Source organism: Oryx dammah, unplaced genomic scaffold, assembly GCF_014754425.2.
Source record: "Oryx dammah isolate SB20612 unplaced genomic scaffold, SCBI_Odam_1.1 HiC_scaffold_10, whole genome shotgun sequence".
Classification (NCBI taxonomy): Eukaryota; Metazoa; Chordata; class Mammalia; order Artiodactyla; family Bovidae; genus Oryx; species Oryx dammah.
Window position 1 is genome coordinate 21,500,037 of NW_024070194.1, and position 26,543 is coordinate 21,526,579.

The following is a 26,543-nucleotide window of genomic DNA, read 5'->3' on the forward strand; positions in this document are numbered from 1 at the left end:
CAGAATAAGAAAAAAGGAACAAAGAATAGAGGACACAAATAGAAAACAACTAACAAGACAGTAGATTTAAACTCTATAACATCAGTAATCATACTAAATGTAAACAGTCTACACACGCAACAAAAAGGCAGACATTAACAAACTGCATAAAAGCAAGATCCAACTATAAACAAACCTACCAAAATACTCATATGAAATACAAAGACACAGGCTAAAAGAAAAAGAAAAAAATACATACCATGCAAACACTAAATCAAAAGAAAGGAGTGGTTATATTATTATGAGATAAAGCAGATTCTGGAGCAAAGAATATAACCTTTGCTCCAGACATGGTAAAGATGATCAGTTCAAAATGACAGAGGAATCAGTTCATCAAGAGGAACCTAAATGTTCTTGTGCATTTCAAAGTGAATTTTAAAATACCTGAAGTAAAAACTGGTAAAACGAAAAGAAATACATAAACCCACAGTTAGAGATTCCAATATCCCCTCCCTATATACAGTTATAATGCTAGCATAAGTGGATAGAAAATCAGTAAGATGAGTAAGAAAATACATAGCTCTGAAAAGCACTATCCACCAACAAGCTAATCAACATTTACAGAACACACCACTCCACAGCAGAATATACATTGTTTTCAAGTACACATGGAACATTTATCCAGACCGATTGTATTCTGGGCCATAATACAAGCCTCAATAAATTTAAAAGGATTCAAATCATACAAGGTGTGTTCTCTTACCATAACAATAATTACATTAAAAATCAGTAGCAAAAAGATCTCTGGATATTTCCCAAATATACTGAAACTAAATATCAACCTCCAAATAACCAGTAATTTAAAGAAACAATAGAAAAATTATAAAGGTATTTTGAACAGAATAAAAATACATCAAACTGTGCTGTACACATTAAATGCTTATTTTAGGAAAGAAGGACATCTCAAATAAATACCTCAGCTTCCATCATGAGAAAAATGGGGAGAAGGAAGCAAATTAAACCAAAATCGAGCATAAGAAAGAAAATAATAAAAACAAGCAGAGATCAACAAAACAGAAAACAGAAAAACCATAGAGAAGGGCTAAAGAAACTAAAAGCTTATTTTTCAGGTAATTACTAAAACTGATGAACCACTGCTGCTGCTGCTAAGTCACTTCAGTTGTGTCCGACTCTGTGAGACCCCATAGACGGCAGCCCACCAGGCTCCCCCATCCCTGGGATTCTCCAGGCAAGAATACTGGAGTGGGGTGCCATTTCTTTCTCCAATGCATGGAAGTGAAAACTGAAAGTGAAGTTGCTCAGTCGTGTCCGACTCTTAGCGACCCTATGGACTGCAGCCTACCAGGCTCCTCCGTCCATGGGATTTTCCAGGCAAGAGTACTGGAGTGGCATGCCATTGCCTTCTCCAGATGAACCACTGGGAAGATTAATAAAGACAGAGTCACAAATTACCAGTGTCAGGAAGGCAGCAATGACATTATTACAGATCCTACAAATGTTAAAAAGATAAGGAAATAAACATTATAAACAGCCTTATGACAATAATTTTGACAATCTGGATGAAAAGGATACAAACTACTAAAACTCACCCAGGAAGAAAGAGATAACCTAAACAGCTCTATATCTATAAAAGAAATTGAATTTATAATTAAAAATCTCCAACTTCAGATGGCTCCTTAGGTGAACTCTATTTAAGGAAGAAATAATAGCAATTCTATAAAAACTCTTTCAGAAAATCTAAAAGGAAAAGATAGTTTCCAATTGCTATAATCTGAATGTGTCCCCCACATCCTCTTCCAAATTCAAACACTGGAATCCTTATGTCCAATGTGACAGTATTCAAAGGTGGGACCTTTGAGCTGTGATTAAGGCATGAGGTGGATTATTTAGTGACCTCATGAATGGAATCAGCACTCTTATAACCATGTGATAGTATAAGAAGAAGTCCGCAACTTCGGGGACTTCTCTGGCAGTACAGTGGTTAAGACTCTACTTCCAGTGCAGGGGACACAAGCTCAATCTCTGGTTGGGGAACTAAGATCCTACATGCTATGTGGCAAAACCAAGGGGAAAAAAAAAGTCTGCAACTCAGAAGAGGGCCCTCATCCTACCATGAGGGACCCTTGGATCTTCTAGCTTCCAAAATGGTAAGAAATAAATTTCTGCTGTTTATAAGCTACACCATCTGCGGTATTTTGCTACAGCAACCCAAAGACACTAATTCATTCTGTAAGAACAGCATTATTCTCACATGAAAAGAAAACTGCAGTCCAATACACCTCATAAACATAAATGCATATATTTTCATTGCTAACAAATGTTAACAATAGTTGAATCTGGGTAAATGATATAAGGGTATTTTTGTAGTATTTATTTTCTCCTTGCAACTTTTCTGAGTTGAGAATTATTTCCTAATAAAAAGTTTTGTTTTGTTTTGTTTTTTTACAAATAATAATACATGAAAATACTGTTAGCCCAGTTCCTGGAACAAATTAAGAGCTCAATAAATGCTAACTATAATATAATCACCTAATTCAACTCCTCATATTATAGATGATGAAACTGAGGCTCAGAGAATAAGAAATTTATCCAAAGTCATTCTATTAATTAATGACTTAAAGTCCAGTCTCTAGGTTCAGCCTTTCCCCTACTCCCTGACCACCACAGACACAATTTCATAATGACTCACTAACTTGTTTAAAACAGAACAAAAATGGGGAATACATTTCTGGTTCTTTTTCTAGTTATGTCATAATATGCCTAAAGGAAAAATATCTCCACCATACAAACAAGCCATTTTGGGGAACTTCACCAAAAGTTTAGGATAAGAAAGGAGAATAAGAAGGTGAGACCTTGGTCTGAGTTAAATGGATAAGATAAACAAACTGATCAGAGAGGAAAATTAGAGATAATGAGAGACTGTGAACTAGACTATATACCCTGATTCTGTCAGGGTAAGAGAAAAGATAGGATTACTATGAAAAAGTGGTAACGTGATCTAGCAGCTGACTGCATGTAAAAGAAGAAAAAGTCAGGAGTAACTCAGCTTCTGAGTCTGGGTTACTGAGAAGACAGTGAGGGCACAGACAGAAGTAGGAAGCCTAAGAGGAAGGCTGATCTGTGGTGCCAGAAAGAGGACACTAGATAAAGACAAGGTGAAGCTGTGATAACAGTGGAATCTTCATATGGAAATGTCCTTTTGGGCATGCAGATCTGGAGTTCTTGAATTACAGACAAAACTTTGGGCATTTGCCCACTCGGCTGTGATAGCTGAAGATAGGATCACTAGGGACTTTGCTGGCAGTCCAGTGTTAAGACTGTGCTTTGAATCAGGGGGCGTGGGTTCAATCCCTGGTCCCCAGGCATGTGGGAACTAAGATCCCACGTGCAAAGGGGCACAGATTAGATCACTTTAAAAAAAAAGAAGAAGAAAATCTTGGGAATTCCCCGGAGGTCCAGTGGTCAAGACTTGGCTCTTTCACTGCCCAGGTTCAATCACTGGTTGAGGAACAAAGACCCTCATAAGCCATGTGGTGTGGCAGAATTAAAAAGAAAAAAAAAAGATGAGGAATCTTTTCTCTATTTAAAGGCATATTTAAACTCAGAAAACAACACTGGGCCACTGCAGTGATTCTTTCCCATAAGAACAAGTGATGAGGAAGAACTGTGCTAGAGCACAAGGCAATCAAAACACACTGATCAATCAAAGTGCAAAGGGCCACTGATGATGTCATCTGATACATCCTTAATATATATCTGACACAGTGCTTTGTGAGTGAGGTGAAAAATCCCGATGACACCACAGCTGCGTCATCAGTAGTATGACTCTGACAGAACTCAGAAACTTCTATGTTTTAATGAGTTACACTTGTTTTACAGGATGTAACAAGTGAGCAAATGTGTCATGGATCTTCCAGTGAACATGGCAGACAGGCCTGACACAGCAGCACTTATCTCCTAATCCAAATATGTAGAAAAACTGTGCAAAAGACAACACATACAAATTGGCAAGTCCAAAAGCAAGATAGGAAATTCCTTGAGGCCAGATACAAGCTACCAGGCCAAATGACTCACAGGGCTACTAAAACCAGATATAGGACTTAGGGTTTGGAGCTGGTATTCCTGAAAGAAACTAAGAGACAAGAAACTGAAAATGAATCAAATGCATACTATACCAAAGCCACCAAAAAACTACACAGGAATAACATGAACTCTCATTTCCAGTCCCTGAAATAGAAGTCTCCCATTTGCCAGAAGTCAAGAGGTGAAAAAATAACCTCTGAGAAAATGAAACCCCATCATCACAAGTATGAGTTCCAAAATTCACTGTACCCAAACAGTCCAGGAACCCCAAGCCAAGAAATTAGCCTAACCACAGGAATCATGCTACAGAAACCTGCCAGGTTCAGGAGAAGCTTAAAACTTCCTTACAGGGACACCTCCACACACACAAAAAAAAACAATTCCACAAATGATGATAAGCTTATAAGTCAAACTTTAAAACTATATAAAGAAATGAGCCATCCAAGACAGGAAGGATTTTCAGTAGACACAACAAATAGGCAATTTCAGGCCTCCAGATCAAAGTACAGAAATAAAGTTAAAAAGAACAGGACAGAATGAGCATTACACAAATTTCAAAAAGAATCAGACAGAAAATCTAGAAATGAAAATGTAATTATAAAGCGGAATGCTCAGTCAAAACTAAATTAGTAAACTTTATCTGAAATTAGTATTCTTGATCTGAAACAACCTCATACAATGTAGTACGAAAAAATAGAGACGGAAAATATGAAAGCACTGAAGGCAGTATAAGAAGTTTTAACACTGAAATATCAGTAAGTATCGATCTCAGAAGAGGAAGCAAGAAAGACGATATTCAAAGATGTACTGGGGACTTCCTAGTGGTCCAGCAGTTAAGAATGAACCTTACAGGGCAGGGTTCGTGGGTTCAACTCCTGGTTGGAGAACTGAGATCCCACATGCCACGGGGCAACTAAACTGGTGAGCTGCAACTATTAAGCCTATACTCCCATGAGCGACAAGGGCCCACACCCAGCAATGAAGACCCCGTGTGCCGCAACTAAGACCCCCAACACGGACAAAAACAGATAAATAAAATTAAATAGAGAAAGAAAAAAAAAAAGGACATTGAACAAAATTGAACACATACGTTTTCAGATTGCCAGGATAATTTACTCATATTATACACTATAGCAAGACTGCAAAATAAAGGCAAGCAAAAAGTAGTAAGATGCAACCAAAAGGAAAGAACTATTATAAAGCAGCAACAGATCCCAGACTCCTCAAATGCAACAACGGATGCCAGAAAACAAGCGAATGACCTCTTCCTACAAGGAAAAATAACAGTCAACTACAAAATTACACAGGTAAAATGCCATCTAAGAGTAAAGACAAAGCGGCCTTAAGATACACAAAGGTAGTTTATTACTTACAGATCCAAACTGAAAATGCTATATAAACAGTGTACATTAATACAGAAGAAATGAAACATAGAACTGAAGGAACACGATGCCAGAAGCCATGGTAAGCTAATAATTTGTAATAGCTCAACATAAATATTAACTTTTAAACATTTTTTAAATGCCTGTCTTCAAGAGAGCTAAAAGTAAGGTAGAATTAGAGAAGAGCATGGGAGAGATGAAATATTCAGAATTAAAACACTGTAAAATGCAACTATTGTTCATGAGGAGGGACACATATTCAGTTTAGGCTGTTAAGTATTCATGTTGAAAAATGCAGAAGCAATCTGTCTGATAGAAAAATAACTTACAAGTCAACAAGAGTAAAAAAAAGGAGGAACTTTAAAAGTGAGTCCATGCTACAACATGGATGAGCCCTGAAGATAATATTATACTAAATGAAATAAGGCAGTCACAAGCAGATAAATGCTGTATGATTCCACTTACGTAACCACTAGGGTAATCAAATTCACAAAGACAGAAAGTAGGATTTGGAGGAGGAAGAAACAGAGAGCTAGTGGTTAACAGGTAGAGTTTTAGCTGGGGAGGGTCTGGAGGTGGACAGTGGCGACACGCCAGAGCACACGCACAGCCTGCGTGTCCTCACCAACGCCACAAAACTGTACATTTCCAAATGGGCAAAATGGTAAACTTTGTTACGGATATTTTACCACAGTAAGAGAGGGGGAAAAAAGACAGTAACTTTTTAAATCAGTTGAATAAAAGCCAGAAAAGGAGCAACAACACAAGAAAAAGCATCCTAAAGGTGTTTTTAAAAAAAGATCAAAAACATATTAGTAATCACAATGAATGTAAATAGATTTAATTCACTTATTAAAATGTAGAAACTTTAAATATTAAAAAACAATCCAGCTATAAACTATTCATAAGCAACAGCAAAAACACTAAAAGAAAGGTTCAAAGGAAAAGCCTTGAAGAGAATATAGCAACCGTATCCCACCCAAAAGACAAAAGAATCCAAAGCAAAAAGCATTTATACAGATAAAGAGGGACATGAAAGAAGCCATCTAAGCAATCTGAAGGTTCTAACAATCAGAAACCTGACCGCACACTGTGGTAACCAGCCAGTCTCTACAACTGGCCCAAATGAGTGAAGCCGCCGGGTATCCTGTCTTCGTACAGTTCCCGCCCACTGAATCTGGCCTCATCTCTTGACAGTGCGGAAGAGGTGGCCCTGTGCCAGTCCTGAGCCTTCAGAATGCCTGGCAATTCCCACATTTGCACTTTTGAGAGCCCTGAGCTGGATAACCTTGCCAGAGAAACAGCATAGGAAGGACTGTGAAAAAGGGAAAACCCCAAGACCACATGAAAAGAAAGCTAGTCATTCCAGCATCATCCAAGCTAAGCCTTGCCTTTCAGCCATCCCTGCCACACTGCCAAAACTGTCATCAGTCTTGGACCTTTCAGTCTAATAGAGGCCCCACATGTCTGCAACCTCAGCTCAAGTGGAGCTGAAGAACCACTCTCCTAAGCCCAATCAACCCAGAGATTCATGAGACGTGATTGAAATGGTTGCTGTTTTAAAACGCTAAGCTTTGCAGTGCTTTCTTACACCATAGTATGTAACTAAAAACACAAATAACATAGAATCAACCTACATAAAGGAAGAACTGTCTGATCTCAAGGAAAAATGGAGAAATCTACAGTTAAATGAGAATATTTCTCAAACTGATCAAGTTTGACTTAAAAATTAAAAGATATACCTTTTAAAACTTAATTTAAAATTTGACAGGTAATATATAAACACTAATATAGTAAACTTAAACAGACTAGTAAAAAATATACAGTCAAAGCACACCTTAAACATTTTTAAAAACTGACCATAATATTAAACCAGAAAAGAAGTCTCAACAGGATCCAAAATACACATTATCACTTCTTTGACACTGATTTAATACAACAAATAAAATAGAAGGAGGGGAACACAATACATACATTTGGAAACTTAAAAAAAAACACACACATTTCAATTCATTAATTAAATAAAATTTCATAACAGAATTCCCAAAATATTTAGAACTAAAGAAAGAATTTAAAAGTATACATGTCAAAACTTGTGAGGCCATGTACACCAAAAGGGTACACAAATTAAAATACTCTATCTGGGTTAAAGAACCAGTTTCGTTGTTTTTCCCTCAATCCATCAAAGGCCAGTATGTGGTCCTACTGCACATGACTAGTACACGTTACTCGCTGCGCAAGCCTGAAAACATGCAAGCTGATCTACACTCTGCTCTCTAGAGTAGGGATGAGTCCACCAATCATGCTCAGATGTTGTGGCAATGTCAAGCTGCAGTAAGTTTCTAAACATTCCTGATTTCTATACTTATCACAGATAAGAATAATAGTTCACAAACTGACAACAATCTGTGGATCACACTTTGATTAGTACTGACAATGGTAAATCCACAAAATACAGTACTGAACAGATGTAAAGAGGAACAAACAATCTTCATAATATAGCTACAAGATCTCATGGCCATACTGCTAAGTAAAAAAAAATAATAAAGTGGGGAAGAGTATGGTGCCATTCTAAAAAAGGAGGAAGATATAAATCCAAATATGTTATTTGTTTATATTTTTGAGAAGAAAGGAAAATAACAAAAATAAAATAAAATGCTTACCCATAGGGAAAAGAAGGAGCAGGTAAAGGATATCAGAAAGGAGATAGAATTCACTAAATATTGTGCTGTATATTTAACCATATATATTTTATATTAATATGAAAACGAAAGTGAAGTTGCTCAGTCGTGTCCGACTCTTTACAACTCAACGGACTGTAGCCTACCAGGCTTCTCCATACATGGGATTTTCCAGACAAGAGTACCGGAGTGGGTTGCCATTTCCTTTTCCAGGGCATCTTCCCAAACCAGGGATCGAACCCAGGTCTCCTACATTGCAGGCAGACGCTTTACCCTCTGAGCCACCAGAGAAGCCCTTCTATTATTATAAAGCAAAGTTAAAATTTACACATGCAATCTATTTTTAAAATGTGAATAAAATTAATACACCGAACTGTGTATCAAGTAAATGGAACGACCACAAACAAATTATTTCAAGTGATTTTTAAACTGCAATGATGTGTTAAATCCCTAGTAAGATATACCCTAAGGCCAACAACAACAAAATCCCTTTACAGGGCTTCCCTGGTGGCTAAGCTGGTAAAGACTCCACCTGCAATGTGGGAGACCTGGGTTTGATCCCTGAGTTGGGAAGATCCCCTGGAGAAAGGAAAAGGTTACCCACTCCAGTATTCTGGCCTGGAGAATCCCATGCACTGTATAGTCCATGGGATCACAAAGAGTTGGACATGACTGAGCGACTTTCACTTTACTTTTACTTTATTGGTGATGGTGCTGTTGCTATTGTTATTCTGAGAAGACTATTAATAGGGAAAAGCAAATGAATAATTATGTGGTTTTAATGGGAGTCAAAATTTCCACAAAGAAGGCATACATGCAAAATTAGAAAAGATCAGGCCAAAACCCTAAAGTCTTTAATTTGAACTACCAAAGAGAACTCAGGAAATAGTTTATCTTTAAAAAAACACATACACACACACACAGGGCATCCCAAGCAGTTTCCTGAGCTGAGACAGAGATCAAAGTTCTGGTTGGCAGAGATGGCTGGAGGTTGCACAACAGAATTCCAAAAAGAAGGAAGCTCTGCAGAAAAATCTTCATGGGGTCTCTGCAGGTGTATGGGGTGAAACTCCATTAGGCTGGCAATGAATGGCTGAGTAATTCCCAGAGGAAACTCCCCCAAACATAAGGACTGAAGACTTAGGAGTTACAACCAGCCAGAGAGGAGGGACACAGTTAATCATTTGAGGCATTTGGTAGAGACCTCAGAAGGGAAGTAACTTAGTAGGAGAATAAAATTCATTCTTAGAGAAAAGGCTACTCTGACCTGCCCTAACAAAGCTTAAAAACTAACCTCAAAGGGAGTAAACTAATCCAAAGGGAGTAACCCAATGACTTGCCAAAATATAGCCCAACACTCTTGAAAGAAAGATAAACTGTAGCACCCAACAACGTGAAATTCACATTGTCAGCATCCAAACAGAACTACTAGATAGGCCAAGAAGCAGGAAAATGTGACTCATAAGCAGAAGAGTCAATAGCAAAAGACCTAGAAATGAGAGATGGAATTAGTAGATAAAGACTTAAAACAGCTACTTTTAATGCATGCACTATGATCAAGGATTAAAAGCATGAACACAATAAGAAAAATGAAGATATAAAATAGAGGAATTTCTAAAGATGAAAAGTACATTATTTGCAATGAAAAATTAACTTGATCAGATTAAAGACAGATTAGATAATGCAGGAAAAATGACCAGTGACAACAGAATATATTCAAAATGAAGCACAGGAAAAAAAAAAAAAAAGGATAGCAAAAATTAACAGAGCATCAGTTATCTGTAGTATAATATAAAGTGACCAAATACCTATGTCATCCCAGAAAAAATAGGATAACGAGAAAAAAATTAAATAATGGCTGAAAATATTTCAAATTTGACCCACAGACTTGAGAAGTTCACCACTGCAGCCCATAAGCCAACTGTCAAAACCTATACTACAGAGAAAAATCTCCAAACCTGCAACAGAAAAAAAAAGAGGAACACATGTAAGAATTACCACAAACTTTTCATCAGAAACTATGGAAACCAGAAAACAAAGGATGGACATCTTTAAAATGCTGAGGGGGTGGAAAAAAAAAAAAAACAAACCTTTCAATGTGTCTAGATAAAATAGTCTTTAAGGCAAAATAAAGACTGTGAGCTGAGAGAATCTGTAATAGCAGATCTGCACGGCAGAACTGTTAAAAAGTCCTTCACAAGGAAGGAGAATAGTAACAAATGGAGACTTGGACTGCCACAAAGAAATGAAGAACACTAGAAATAGCAAATGTGTGGGTAAAATAAGACTTCCCCTCATTTTAAACGTTCTCTAAAAGAATTGTTTAATGCAAAAGTAACAATGCTCTGTGAAGCGTATAACCTATGGAGAAGTAGAATGTATGAAAAGGATAGCATAGGGCTTCCCTGGTGGCTCAGCAGTAAAGCAGGTGCCTGCCACTGGAGGAGACAGAGATCTGATCCCTGGTCCAGAAAGATCTCATATGCCAGGGAGCAACTAAACTTGTGCCCTAGAGCCAGGGAGCCACAACTACTGTGCCCAGTACCGCAACTCCTGAAGCCTGCACACCTAGAGCCCACACTCTGTAAGCAGAGAAGCCACTGCAATCAGAAGCCCGCACACAACTAGAGAAAAGGCCTGCACAGCAAGGAGGACCCAGCACAGCCAAAAATAAATAAAATCCTACACATATACACACACACACACACAAAGAATAAACTTATGGCTGTTTCATGTTGACGTTTGGTAGAAACCAATGTGACACTATAAAGCAATTATCCTTCAATTAAAAAAAAAATAGCACTAAGGCTAGGAGGAAGTAAATGGAAGCATCATGAGGATCCTTTGTTTTATGTGAAACGCGTAATACTATTCAAAGGTAGTCAATGTAAAATTAAAGGTGCATTTTGTTAACAATAAAGCAACCTCTGAAGAAAAAAAAAAACAGATATAGTTAATAAGCTGTGATGATAAAAGGAATATTAAAAACACTCAACCCAGGGTTAAGCAGGGGGTGGATAAATTAGGAACCAGGAGTTAATAAACACACACTGCTATATATAAAATGAACAAGGATCTATTGTATAGCACAGGGAACTATATTCAATATCTTGTAATAACCTATAATGGAAAAGAATCTGAAAAAGAATATATATATATGTATATGTATACCTGAATCACTTTACTATAAACCTGAAACACTGTAAATCAACTATTCTTCAATTAAAAAATTTTAATAAATGTCTCAAAGAAACATAAAACTAAAAAGGCAGGAAAAGAAAAATAGAAATTCAACAGAAAAAGAGAAATGAACAACTAGATGGAAGACTTAATCCAACCTTATCAGTAATTACACTATATGTACAATGTACGTGGTTCAAGCATCCTAATTAAAATGTAGGAATTATCAGACTGGTTAAAAATAAACAAGAGCCCAACTAGAAATATGAAGAAACTTAAAAGATAGGCTAAGAGCAAAAGGATGGAAAAAATATGCCATGGAAAAACTAATGATAAGAGAGCTGGATGCGCTGTATCCAGTAACAAAATAATTTCAGGGAAAAAATAATATTGCTGGGGCATAGGGAAGAAAAAATTTTACTAAGGAACAATAAACTTGAACGTAAGGTTATACAGTCACTTTGGAAAACAGGTTGGCTGTTTCTTAGTAAACAGGGATTATATAACTCAGCAACTCTGCTGCAGCTGCTAAGTTGCTTCAGTCGTGTCCAACTCTGTGCAACCCCAGAGACGGCAGCCCACCAGGCTCCCCCGTCCCTGGGATTCTCCAGGCAAGAACACTGGAGTGGGTTGCCATTTCCTTCTCCAATGCATGAAAGTGAAAAGTGAAAGTGAAGTCGCTCAGTCGTGTCCGACTCTTAGTGACCCCATGGATAGCAGCCCACCAGGCTCCTCCGTCCATGGGATTTTCCAGGCAAGGGTACTAGAGTGGGGTGCCATATCTACCCAAGAGGAATTAAAACGTTTATCCACAAAGACCTGTATACAAATATTCATAGTACTACTCTTAATAGTCCAGACAAGAAAATAATCCAAATGTCCCGGGGGAGTGGGGGAGAGGGAGACTCAAGGAGGGGATATATATATATATATATATATATACACACAATCATGACTGATTGGCATTGATGTACAGGCAGAGACCACCACAACACTGAAAAGCAATTATCCTCCAATTTAAAAAAAAGTACAAACTACTGAGTTGGCCAAAAAATTCATTCAGGTTTTTCATATGATATTACAGAGGAACCTGAACAAACTTTTTGGCCAATTCCGTATCATGTGTAAAATAAGCTACAAGGATATATTGTGCAACACAGGGAATGCAGCCAGAATTCTGTAACATCTACAGATGGAGTAGATTTCAAAAACTGTGAATTAATATACTGTACACCTTCAACATATAATATTGTACAGCAACTATATGTCAATCAAAAATCTTAAATTGTTTAAATAAAAACAAAATATTGGTTATTAAAAGAAAATAATCCAAATGTCTATCAGCTAAGGAATGGATAAGTAAAACATGGTAGATCCATACAACAGGATATTATTCAGCAATAAAAAGGAACAAACTATTGCTATAGTGTCAAACTCTATGTATGTTTTTTCTTGCACAAACACACCAATGATAATTAAGTGTGTTTAATTTACTAATTAGGCAGTGATTAACAACAACAATAATAAAGAGAACTGTAATAAAAGTTATGTAGATGTAGTCTCTATCTCAAAAGTACCTTATCAGACTGCACTCACCCTCCTTGTGACAATGTGAGGTGAAGGCAGGTGAATGGTGCAGGCACTGTGACGGAGTGGTAGGCTACAAGAGGAAGACCGTCTGCTTCGGGCGACCCTACATCACTGAGCCGTGACGGCATCAATGGATGGATGCCAGGAGCACACAGTGTTGATGGCTGGGGATCCCGGGTGGGAGGGCACAGGACGGCTCAAGATTTCACACTATTCAGACCAGTGTGCAATTTAACATTTATGAATTGTTGACTTCTGCAATTTTTCATTTAATATTTCAGACTGCAGTTGACCACCAGTTACTGAAACCACAGAAAGTGAAATCTTGGATAAGGGGGGACTATACTATACATTAACCCACTCCAGTGTTCTTGCCTGGAGAATCCCAGGGACGGGGGAGCCTGGTGCGCTGCCGTCTATGGGGTTGCAGAGAGTCGGACATGACTGGAGCAACAGAGCAGCAGCGGCAGCAGCAGACTATACATTACAAGATGGCTAAGTCTCAAACACCTCACACTAAGCGAAGGAAGCCAGACTTGAAGGGCCTCATAATGTATAAGCCCATTTATATGACATTCCAGAAAAGGCAGAACTTCAAGGATAGAAAACAAATCAATGGCTGGGCAGGAGCTGAGGTGGGAAGAAGTGACTACCAAAAAGCATGGGAGAATTCTAGGGTGATGAAATTGCTCTGTATCTTAATGATGGTGGCAAATACGCATATCTATGTGTCTGCCAAAACTCAAAGGACTATAACCTGGAAAGGGTGAATTTTACTGTCCATAAATGTAAAAGTGAATTTTCAGGGGAGGGAGAAGCACGTTAGCACCATTTACTGGAGCAACCACATTCAGACCACGGAAGGCATACCTTTAAATAGCACTATTAAAATGCCAAAGAAAATGTCAAAACAAATGTGAACTAAAAAAAAATTTCAAATCAATTTTTTCTGAAACTCACAGAACTGTACAGTAGTACATCAAAATGAGTGAATTCTACTGTATGCAAGTGATGTCATAATTTAAAAACAGGGGGAAATAAACTATTTTACCTCCACAAGGTGTAGGGCAACAGGAATTCTCATATACTATGAAAGGAATGTAAATTCATACAATTACTTTGAAAAACTACTGTACTACCTAGTAATGATGATCAGGTGTAAGACCGACTAGTCAGCCCCATTCCCAGCAATGTACACACCCTGCAGAAGCTACCACACACAGATGCCAAGAGATGTACAGGAGTAACCAGTGCTGCGGTGTTTGTTACAACAACCCAAATAAACATCAAAAGCAGAATGGACAAAGAAATCATGGAATATTCAAACCCTAAGACAGCACACAGCAGAAAATATGATGTATTTCAATTAAATGCACCAACACAGATCAAGCTCAGAAATGGTAAGCGCAGAAACAGCAGGTCTGAGAAAGACACATACAGTTTGATTCCATTCACATAAAGGTATTTTTAAAAGGCATGTTCTACAATACATACACATGTGGATAAACCTGGAAATAAAGGAAGGCAGTGATTAATATGAAAATGAGAACAGTAGTTATCTTACAGGGATAGAGACACATCTGAGCAGAGGCTTCAAAGAGTACAGAGGATGTTCTGTTCCTGAGCTGGCTAGTGGATACAGGAGTGTGCAGTTTATTTCTTAGTTATTATTATTTAAAATAACACTCAACTTGCATATATTCTCTTTTGCATAATTTATACATTTCACAATCTTAAAAAGTAAAAACATGTTCTCAAAGTAAGATACATCATGTCCAGTAGGTTTCATAGGCAAATTTTACAAAAAAGAAAACTGTCTTAAAGACACCACTGCAAAGAATCAAGACAGGGAAAACAGCACAGCTTGTTTTGATGCCAAAACAGGGCAAGGTTTATACCAAAATATCAAATGTAGATAGGTCACTCATGAACACAGATGTAAATCCTAAAGAAACTATTCATACTCTAAACCAACGAGGTGGTATTTAAAAGAAAACCATGTCAAAATGACATTTATCCTAAGAATACAAGGATGCTTGAACACTGGGGAAAAAAATATACTGACGTAATTCACTGTATTACCAAATTAAAAGAAATGAACTATGATTCATTTACTCACACAAATACTTACCGAGTACCTACCTTTTTCCTAGGGGCTGAAGAAACAACATTAACTAAAATTAAAATTCTTCCCTAGTGGACTGGTTCCAGTCAAAGGGGACAGGAAAGAACAGCAAACAACGTGCATATAATGTAGTGTATCAGGCAGTGATGAACACCAAGAGAAGAAAATCTAAGGCAACAGGGAGACTGGGAGAGCCACGTGGTGTGAGCAGATCAGGGTACAATTTGAGCAGACTGGAAGGAGGTGTGGAAGCCAGCCATGAGGGTGTCTGGGGAGAGAAGCATTTCAGACAGCTGAAGCGAAGGGGCAAAATCCCCAAGACGAACACTGGCAGCACGAATACTGGCAGCACGTTTACGGATCACCAAGGAAGCCACTGTGTTTATCAACCAGAATGAGTGAAAGGGGACAGAGCAAGAGCAAGAGAGATGGGAGTGAGGGAGGCAGATGGTGAAAGGGCACTGCAAGCAACTCAAAGGATTTCGGCCTTTACCCTGAGTGAAGGGGGGCTGGGGGGGCGAGCACTGGAGGAATGACACAATCTGACATGACCTTTTGAATAAAATTCCTGGCTCCAATGCTGAGGAGGGTGGTAAGAGTGAGGTATGGAAGCTACTACAACAATCTAGGAGAAAGATGATGGTGACTTAAACCAGAATGGTGGTGGGGGAATGGTAAGATAGGGTATATCCTGAAACTTAAGCCAATAGGATTTATTGATGATTACATGTGCCGTGGAGAAAAAAGAAAGTTCAAAGAGAACTCCAAAGTTTCTACCTAAGTAACTAAAAAGATGGAATTCTCACTAACTGACGTATTCAAGGTAAGGGTGAAAAGGGTGTGAAGTGGGAAAATCATGACTGTTCAGTCCGCATCAGGAGATAAGACACCCTTCCTCCACACCAAGCATCTAAGTGACCACCACTACCCCTGCAGAAGACAAGTGAAGCCGTAAAACCACAACGCCCTGAAATCTGCCACCAGCATTTAAAAGCCTGACTCTCAAGAAGAGGTGGAGAAGGCAATGGTACCCCACTCCAGTACTCTTGCCTGGAAAATCCCATGGATGGAGAAGCCTGGTTGGCTGCAGTCCATGGGGTCACTGAGGGTCGGACACGACTGAGTGACTTCACTTTCACTTTTCACTTTCGTGCATTGGAGAAGGAAATGGCAACCCACTCCAGTGTTCTTGCCTGGAGATTCCCAGGGACGGGGGAGCCTGGTGGGCTGCAGTCTAGGGGATGGCACAGAGTCGGACACGACTGAAGTGACTTAGCAGCAGCAAGAAGAGGGCCTCCACGAAAAATCACCAGACGTCCGAATAAGGCATGTGGAGCGAAAGAAAAGACCCACACTACAGTATATAATCATGGAAATAAGACCTTAAGCACTTTCAGAGAAAGGCAGTAGACAAAAAGAAGGGGGGCACATACACAGTGTTAGGGATCAATATGTCACTAGATCTTAAGAGTAACACTGGACGCTATTACTTTTTTTCTTTTTTGAGAAAACAAAGCTTATACTTTGGAGGTTTCAAACACTCCACTCCTTGAAAAAAAGATCCTGATAAACATTCTGTAGCACATATTTCAGTTTTAATACTGACAATTACTATTCTCAATGAATTTAACTGTTTGGCAAAGAGAACTGCTACCAATCAAATCAGAACAACCTCTCTCTATGTGTTTTTCCATTGCATTTGTCTAACAAACCTATGATAGGTACTGAGGATATAACCCAGAACAAAATAAAACAGATTCTCTGCCCCTAGGGCCTAGTCAGGAGAAACACATCGAACAATCACCCAAATAATTATAATTATAAACTTACAAGTGAAAAGTTCAGGGCACAACAGGAAAACTCAATTTAGAGAAGGCTCCTCTGAGGACCTGACAATTAAGTTGAGACCCACTTAGTTGAGCCAGGCAACAGTGGAGAGAAGAGACTTCCAAATAGAAGACCGTAAAACTGAAAAGAGCTTACGGAATTATAAGAACTGAAAGAAGGGCAGTGTGGCTGAGCAAAGTTTGAATTTTTTGGTAAACACCATGGGAAACTATTCATTTCAGTTGCTCAGTAATGTCTGAAACTCTTTGCGACCCCATGGACTGCAGCACACCAGGCTTCCCTGTCCATCACCAACTCCCGGAACTTGCTCAAACTCATGTCCATTGAGTTGGTGATGCCACCCAATCATCTCATCCTCTGGCGTCCCCTTCTCCTGCCTTCAATCCTTCCCAGCAACAGGGTCTTTTCCAGTGAGTCAATTCTTCCCATCAGGTAGCCAAAGTATTAGAGTTTCAGCTTCAACACGAGTCCTTCCAATGAGTATTCAGGACTGATTTCCTTTAGGATGGACTGGTTGGATCTCCTTGTAGTCCAAGGGACTCAAGAGTCTTCTCCAACACCACAGTTCAAAAGCATCAATTCTTTGGTGCTCAGCTTTCTTTATAGTCCAACTCTCACTTTCATACATGACTACTGGAAAAACCATAGCTTTGACTAGATGGACCTTTGTTGACAAAGTAACATCTCTGCTTTTTAATATGCTGTCTAGGTTGGTCATAGCTTTTCTTCCAAGAAGCAAGCGGATCACACTGACTACAACCTAATCAAACAGATCACATGGACCACAGCCTTGTCTAACTCAGTGAAACTATGAGCCATGCCGTGTAGGGCCACCCAAGATGGATGGGCCATAGTGGAGAGTTCTGACAAAACATGGTCCACTGGAGAAGGGAATGGCAAACCACTTCAGTATTTTTGCCTTGAGAACCCCCTGAACAGTATAAAAAAGGAAACTTATTGCCAGGAGTCAAACAGAAATGTGTCGTGATCAAATGATGTTTTTTAAAATAATCTCTCTAGCTGCTTTATGGATTACAAAAGAGGAAGCCGGATTCTAAGGAAGCACAAGGGAAAGCAAGTAGACCAGGCAGGAGCTATTTCAGTAGCTGGCACACAAGGAAAACCTAAAGGTGGCAGTGGAAATGCAGACCAAAAAAAAAAAAAAACCCCAATTCTAAAAGAAATGTCAGCAGCTAATTTCCGGCAGAAAAGCTGGCATAAAGAGAAGACTAAAATAAAAGGATTACCTGACTGAAAAGGCACACATTTCAAAGCCCATCTACTACACGTGAAGCAAAGACGACAGCATCTTCCAGAAGAAAATGGACACCTTTTAGACTCCCTATTCTTCTCCTGCCTCTTGCTGCACAAAGAATTTGAAGTTATTCTTTCAGAACTCTGAGAATGCGTCGCAAACATTTGAGAATCAACTCATTTGGCAGAATATTCTAACCTGTCCTCCGTGTGTTAAATATCAGTCTCTCAAATAACCAAAAATGTGGCTTCATACCATTTATATCAAGTCCCCTACATACGAGCAAGTTCTGTTCTGAGAGCGCATTCCTATATCCAATTTGTACGTAAGTCCAACAAAGTTAGCCTAGGTACAACTAACACTAGTACAATTTAGTACTGTACTGTAACAGATTTAAAATACTTTTCACACAATAATACATAAAAAACAAAAACAATTTTAACTTTACAGTGCCTTGAAAACTATAGTAGCACTGTACAACAGCTGGCACACAGGAGCTGGCATCAAGTGAACAGGCAAAATGAGTTATTGACTGGAAGAGAGAAGGTGGAAGGTGGTAGAAATTAAAGACTCAGCAGTAGGAGATGGAGGGCAAGCTGCAGTTTCATTCATTCACGCCTGACGTTGATGGGATGCACATCGCATCTTTGAAAGTTCACAACTTGAAGATTCATACCAAGGAGACTTCAGTTCAGTTCAGTTCCTCAGTCGTGTCCGACTGTGCAACCCCATGAACCGCAGCACGCCAGGCCTCCCTGTCCATCACCAACCCCTGGAGTTTACCCAAACTCATGTCCACTGAGTCAGTGATGCCATCCAACCATCTCATCCTCTGTCAGCCCCTTCTCCTCCTGCCCTCAATCCCTCCCAGCATCAGGGTCTTTTCAAATGAATCAGCTCTTCACATCAGGTGGCCAAAATATTGGAGTTTCAGCTTCAACATCAGTCCTTCCAATGAACACCCAGGACTGATCTCCTTTAGGATGCACTGGTTGGATCTCTTTGCAGTCCATGGGATTCTCATGAGTCTTCTCCAACACCACAGTTCAAAAGCATCAATTCTTCGGTGCTCAGCTTTCTTCACAGTCCAACTCTCACACCTATACATGACCACTGGAAAAACCATAGCCTTGACTAGATGGACCTTTGTTGACAAAGTAATGTCTCTGCTTTTTAATATGCTGTCTAGGTTGGTCGTAACTTTTCTTCCAAGGAGTAAGCATCTTTTAATTTCATGGCTGCAGTCACCATCTGCAGTGATCTTGGAGCCCCCCAAAAATAAAGTCTGACACTGTTTCCCCATCTATTTCCCATGAAGTGATGGGACCGGATGCCATGATCTTCGTTTTCTGAATGTTGAGCTTTAAGCCAACTTTTTCACTCTCCTCTTTCACTTTCATCAAGAGGCTTTTTAGTTCCTCTTCACTTTCTGCCATAAGGGTGGTGTCCTCTGCATATCTGAGATTATTGATATTTCTTCCGGCAATCTTGCTTCCAGCTTGTGCTTCTTCCAGCCCAGCGTTTCTCATGATGTACTCTGCATATAAGTTAAATAAGCAGGGTGACAATATACAGCCTTGACATACTGTACTTAAACTCTCTCAGGCTGTTTCCCCCATTAGTACAGGAATAGGAAAACATATTTGTTTTCAAAAGACCAATGTGTGCAGTATGATGTCTGTCTGGAATATATCAGCACTCAAGCATCAGTTTCCATCTTTTCTACCAGATTTAACTAAACTAGAAGAAGAAGAAACTTCCTTAGACTAAACAAGTTCCTCAAACAATCCCAAATAGTCTGATGAGTAGGATTGAGAAGAGATCAAATGTAGTTTACATACTGGCTGACCAAAAAAGTTTAAGCATTTTTTCACACACAGTCCCAAGGAAGGCTAAAGCCTGGACAAGGTCTTCATTTTCCTACAACGCTGGTGCTTTAAAAATCACACTTAAAAAATTATCATCCTGCCCACCCCTCTGACCTGCACAAAATTATTCCAGTGGTGGTGCTTTCCAAACCTCGGTTCCCTGGCCTTTACCATTTACCATTCTTACAGGGCTTGGAACTTCAGGAGGTAGCAGGACAAAGGGCCGCTCATCATCTTTTAGGCATCAAACCAGAGTTAGACCAGGGCTCCACTGACAAGCAAGTTCTCTTTTCTCCCTGAGCGAGCTGAACATCTGTCAGACAATAGAATACCCCAGTTTTCAAAGGTGGATCCAGGCAGCCCTTTAGAATTACTCCAATAAGAAAACTTGAGGGGTCAAAACCTCCATCAAAACCAAACTATTACTACCATTAACCACAGCAAATGGTACCACTCTACCAAGAGACCTATGCAGTACAGAGTGGAAAAGGTTTACACAATAAAACAGTCAGCCTCTAGTAAATTCCAAATATCTGGAGCTGACTTAACTGTTCACACAACATAGTCTACATGCTAGAATGTGAGCACAGAAAGGATCTTCGCTGAATTCTGACTCCAGGAGGCTTTCAACAGAGCTTTAGGGTCTGGGAAAGATGTCCTGGGTGCTTGGAGCATAGGATGGGGATAGCAGAGTCCACCAGAGATGCCTGTTTCTACCAGAGCAGTTTCACAATCACCTATACCATGCAGCTCCATTTCATGAGAAAAAAGGTTTTACACCTGAAGTTTTTTAAACAACCAACCTATTTCAACATCTCAGTGTCGGAGACAAAGCAGTATGAATGGAGATATTCCATAGGGTCTGAGGCACTGTGTTGAAACCCAGACCTCCACTCTAGTCCAGAGCTCTCACTACCACCATATACCACTCATTCCAGTACAGAAAAGAACCACCGCCATCAGAAATGCTGAGATAATTAATGCAGAGTGCAGAAAAGGAAACCAACTGTCCATAACTAAAGACTACACCTTTAAGGATGTGAAAAGTTACTTGTGCTTAACAGTTGTAAGAATTTTCAGTAAAGAGAATAAAACTAACATTTTGAGAAATATCAAGGAACTCATAAGACGCTTCAAAAAGATGAAGTAACCAAAGGTCTTAAAACCTGAAGAAAAATTATTCTAAAATGGCATAATGAAAAGAAAGTGAAAATCACTCAGTCATGTCCAACTCTTTGTGACTCCACGGATTAAACAGTCCATGGAATTCTCCAGGCCAGAATACTGCAGTGGGTAGCTTTTCCCTTCTCCAGGGGATTGTCCCAACCCAAGGGATCAAACCCAGGTCTCCCACATCACAGGCAGACTCTTTACCAGCTGAGCCACAAGGGAAGCCCAAGAATACTGGAGTGGGCAGCCTACCCCTTCTCCAGTGGATCTTCCTGACGCAGTAATCGAACTGGGGTCTCCTGCATTGCAGGCGGATTCTTTACCAACTGAGCTATAAGAACTCAAACTCAAAACGTGGATTCTTGTCTCAACTAGGCCATATGCATTTGTCACAAGGATACATGGTCATGAAGGATACATGGTCACTTAAACTGTTAGAAGCTCGGTTTTCTGTCTGCAAAATACAAATAAACCAGATGGTCTCAGAGGCTCTTCCACACTGAAATTCTAGGATTCTACACATTAAAAAATCATATATTTGATAAAGCTAACACAAATTATAAAAGATACCTAAAAACATCATTACCATTTTATATAAAAGAAGTTCTAAGAAAGATGATCAAAGTTTAAAACTCTAAAAAGATCAACATGATATCTAAAACATACCTAAAATATTTAAACTGTAATGGCACAGTTTCTGCCTTCAGCAATTGGAGGAAGCAGATTATGGCCATAGCCTGGGAAAGACTTATTTCCAGTGTCAGCAGATTCTTTCACAGATTAATGCAGAACTAACTGCTCTAAAGAGGGCAAGAAAAAAATAGGATACTAAGAAGTCAACTTGCTGAGAAGGAAAAATAACCCAGAATATGCGTATTCTAGAACAAAACATAAAATAAAACTAGATTACCAGGAGGACTATCTGGCTTAAGACTTTGATGATGCTATTTTTCATTCAGCCAATACTTATTACATATGTATTATTTGCCAGACAGAGGAGATACCGTGAAAACAAGCCCCTGCACTGATATTCTAGTGGAGGAAGGCTAGAGATAACCAAGTAACCAAACAAACAAGGCAGGACTTTGAAACAACCAAAACGCTGTCAACGCTGTGTAACTAGAATTGGTATTTAGAGAAAGCCTCACTGGGAAGATACTCTTGGACTAACAACCAAATGACAAGAAGTTACTCCAGAGTTTTCCAGACAGAGCGGCTAGCAAGTCTAAGAGCCCTAAGGTGGACACAAGTTTGGGCCTTTTGAGAAACTGAGTGAAGGCCAAGGTGGCTGAAGTATAATAACCAAGGAGAAGGTATCAGGAGAGCAAATCAGAGAAGTAGGCAAGGACCAGGCAGGACAGTGGTTTATGATATGATTTGTGTTTTTAAAAGACCACTTTGCTTGATTTGACATGCACCTATCAAAAATCAAAATGGATTCTGGGGCTGCCTTTCAAATGACTCTATAATTTATTGTATCAAAGTCTCCCTGATATTTAATGGTAACGTAAATAGCTCTAGAATTGATGTAATTGTGGAGTTGTACAAGGAAAATTTAATTGTAGTTTTATAAATAACATTGTGAAACTGCAAAACTTACCTCCCTCTCTTCCTCCATTTGCTTTTATTTGCAAACTATGAATTTTAATGGATGAATATTTCAAGTGCAGACATCTATTTCTTTTACCAGAAAGATTTTTTTTAGTACTTTAAATTTATATATTCTACATATTTAAAAGATTCAGCTAGACTTGTTATTTGAATTAAAGGACCCCTAAGGCTGAGCCCTGCATCACCATGTGAGGTATAATAAGGTCCAAAAAGCCATGACATCTTCACTTGAGCATCATTTCACAATAAAACTTCACAGTGTTCAAATGACTGCAGTCATTCCTGACAGTGAGTGCTGGAACGGCCACTCACCAAACCAGATTAACCTCACCAATGACAGAAGCACCTTGTCACAGAAGGAAAGTTGTTCAGCATGAAACTCCTAAAAACATGGAACACTACAAAGGCGCTCTCACTGGCTTACAAGGATGGGAAATCCCAAGCGTAAAAGACAATATAAATCCCATCTCTAACCAGGCCGTGATGGACACTGATAGCCAACTTCAGAGAAAGCTTAAGGAAAGCAACTCAAATCAAGAATTCAAAGCATGGACAGATTTCATCTGCCCCATCCATCCCTGAGGACTAGCTCTAAGGCCTGATGCAAGCATCTATGTATGAAGTGTCAAATGAACCATCACATTACCTAGAACAAATTTTATCAGAGAAGGAATCCTGTGGCAAGCCCCAGAAGACTCTGGCTTATCAGTAAAGCTTTGGTAATCATAGATAAAGCTACACAAACTTTAGAACTGAAAAAACTCCTATTTTCAACTAAGTAGCAAAATCCCATGCTTTCTGACCTTTATGGTCCTCTAGAAGAGAGTTTCAAGCAGGAGGGAAAAAGAAACCAAACCTTTCTGCACATGCTTGTCCTCAACAATATGAAAAACACTTAGGCAGAAATAATATCACAGGAGTTCACAGGTGTCACTACACCCTCAAAATGAAAAACAAGAGTATGAGTTAAATAACTTGTGCCTTCCTGTCCCTTATTACAAGCAAGACTTGCAGCAAACTACCCTTAGACAGACACCATACAAAACATGCCATCACTTCCATCTTTCACTGCCGAGTGGCTCTGGGTGACAACCTGGAACAGGAGACGTGATGTGGCAATACAAACGTGAAGGCGTCTGGAAATAACCAAGATTTCCACATGCTTGTTAGTCCCTGAAAAATGTATTTAATTCTATAGGGCAACCAACCTGGAGTGTTCAAAAATACCAACGCCATGAAAAACAAAACAAGGTAAAGGAACTGTTGCACACTAAAGGAGACTGCAGAGACACGACAACCAAATGGAATGTATGATTCTTGACTGAATGACTGACTTAAAAAATAAGCCGTGAAGAATATTTTTAAAACCAGAAGAGATGTGAATTTAGACTTATATTACATACTACTATATCGTTAATTTTCTTGACTATAATAATGATACTATGGTTATGCAACATAATGTCCTTGTTCTTAAGACATACATTCTGAGATGTGTAGGGGTGAAATACCAGTACTAGTTTTAACACTTTTAAGTGGTTCTGGGGAAAAACGCATACATATGGATAAAGGGATAAAGCAAATGAAGCAAACTTATAGCAATCAGGAAGAAAGCAAGCTGGCTGCAGTACTCCAATTTTTCTGTAGGTCTGAAATTCTTTCCAAAAAAAAAAAAATTAAAAAAAATTTTTTTTTGAGATAAGAAAGGAAAAAAATGCACCACCATGGACTTTAGTCAGCAGACCTAGGTCCTCAGGTGATTGGGATGGTAATCGGCTGGTTCAGATTTTTGGTATCCTTTCTTATCCATTCCCAAATAACAATAAAGTAAATGTCTGCACAATTTCTAGAAGACAGCATGGTGATAATGAGGCAACTAATAAGACTAATCAATGATTCACTCTCAAGAAGCCCAAGGGGGCAGAGGTCGGGGGGAGAATAAGGTGTGTACCTATGCACCAAGACAGCAAACATATTAACTAAACAAATAAGCACCAAAGCCACAAAGAAACTACAATCCAATTTTTTCAAATATTATTTACATAAATTATTATCAGGTTACAAGTAGCAGAATTTGCAGGCTACCTTCACTTTCTCTATTGCATTTTACTTTCTGTTACATTTCCATGTATCACTTTATAATAGGTCAAAATGTTAAGAGACAGCATAGATAATCAGCCAAGGTAAAAGTCTACCAAAGCCACAGGAATAAGCATCTTTCATTTTGGCTGTGAGGGAGATGCCAGAGTCAGGTCTATAGATAGTTTCATCAAGATTGCAAGTAGTATCTACTACCAAACGTCAAAAGCAAAGGATAGTAATGAAGTACCAGAATGCAGCCATTATTCACTAATTCATTCATTAAATATACACTTATTGACAGTCACTTTGTACATTATCCAAGTGGATAATGAAATGAATAAGATCCACTCTCCACCCTCAAGTATACAGTCTTACTGGGGGAACCAGACAATGAACTCAAAAATATTAGGGAGGTGAGGTACAACTCCAGTGAGCAAACTGCTAGGAAGACTGGGCAACATAAAGGCAATGCAGGTAAGAGAATGTGCTGAACGCAACAGTCAATGCATCTCAGACATGGGCTGCAGAGTAACAGAACACCCCCAAGCTTACGGCAAATTCATACAATGGAGTTCACTCAGAAAATTAAGATACTGAACTCAGTTCAAATATTTATTAAGCATGGACTATGCCAAGAATTCTGCAGGGTCAAATTACAAAGACAAATGAAACTCAATTCCTTTCCTTCAGGTGTCCATAGAAATAGGTATTTCTCCTTCCTCTTAAAAGAGAAACATTCCATTAACAAGCACATTTGTAATACATATAATTGTAACTATACAAAATTACATATAATTATAATACATAATCTATAACAGAAAAATGCCGTTAACAAGCAATTAAGATTAAGGAACCTACAGGAATATTATAGAGGCTACCACTTACTAAGGACTGACTGTGTCAGGTATGCATACACGACCATAAAGAAGGGTTATCTATGTCCCAGGTTACAGAGCTAGGTATTGAACTCAGGGCTCTCTTTCAAGGCTCAGTTTCCGACATTACATTATGCTGCCTTTTAAAGTCTGAAATATTATAAATAAAAATATAGAAAATAGCACAGACAGGGGAACATAAGATATACATGTGTATCTACAGATCAAGATTTATGACCACAGGTTTGTTGCTGTTTGTTCAAATCTTCATTTTTAATAAACAAGTCTATCAAAACAAAACTAAAACAGAAAATTTTATGGACTACTGCAATTTATAACTACATTATGGATGATTAGAAGGATTAGCATCAGATTTTCAGTTTCATCCTTCACCATCACAGGTCTGCTGCTGCTGCTGCTAAGTCGCTTCAGTCATGTCCGACTCTGTGCGACCCCATAGATGGCAGCCCACCAGGCTCCCCCATCCATGGGATTCTCCAGGCAAAAACACTGGAGTGGATTACCAACAGGTCAACTATGTCTAAATTAGGAGTCAGCAAACACCACCACCAAGCCAAATCTAGCACACTGTTTTCATAAATAAAGTTTTAATGGAACACACCTATGCCCATTCATTTGTGCATTACCTGTGGCTGCTTTCCCACTTCAACAGTAAAGTTGAATAGTTATGACAGAGACAGTGTGGCCCAGAAAACCTAAAATATTATTATCTGGTCCTTCACAGAAAAAAATCTGCTTACTCCTGGTTTAAATGATACATATCACAAACAGTAGA

The 26,543-nt window shown here is 38.9% G+C and overlaps 1 protein-coding gene across 8 annotated transcripts in view; it reads right to left on the bottom strand.

Annotated features, from left to right (window-relative positions):
• The window catches only part of ASXL1 (ASXL transcriptional regulator 1), a 66,457-nt gene that overhangs the window by 30,696 nt on the left and 9,218 nt on the right, over window positions 1-26,543 (bottom strand). The gene's annotated exons all lie outside the window — the stretch shown is intronic.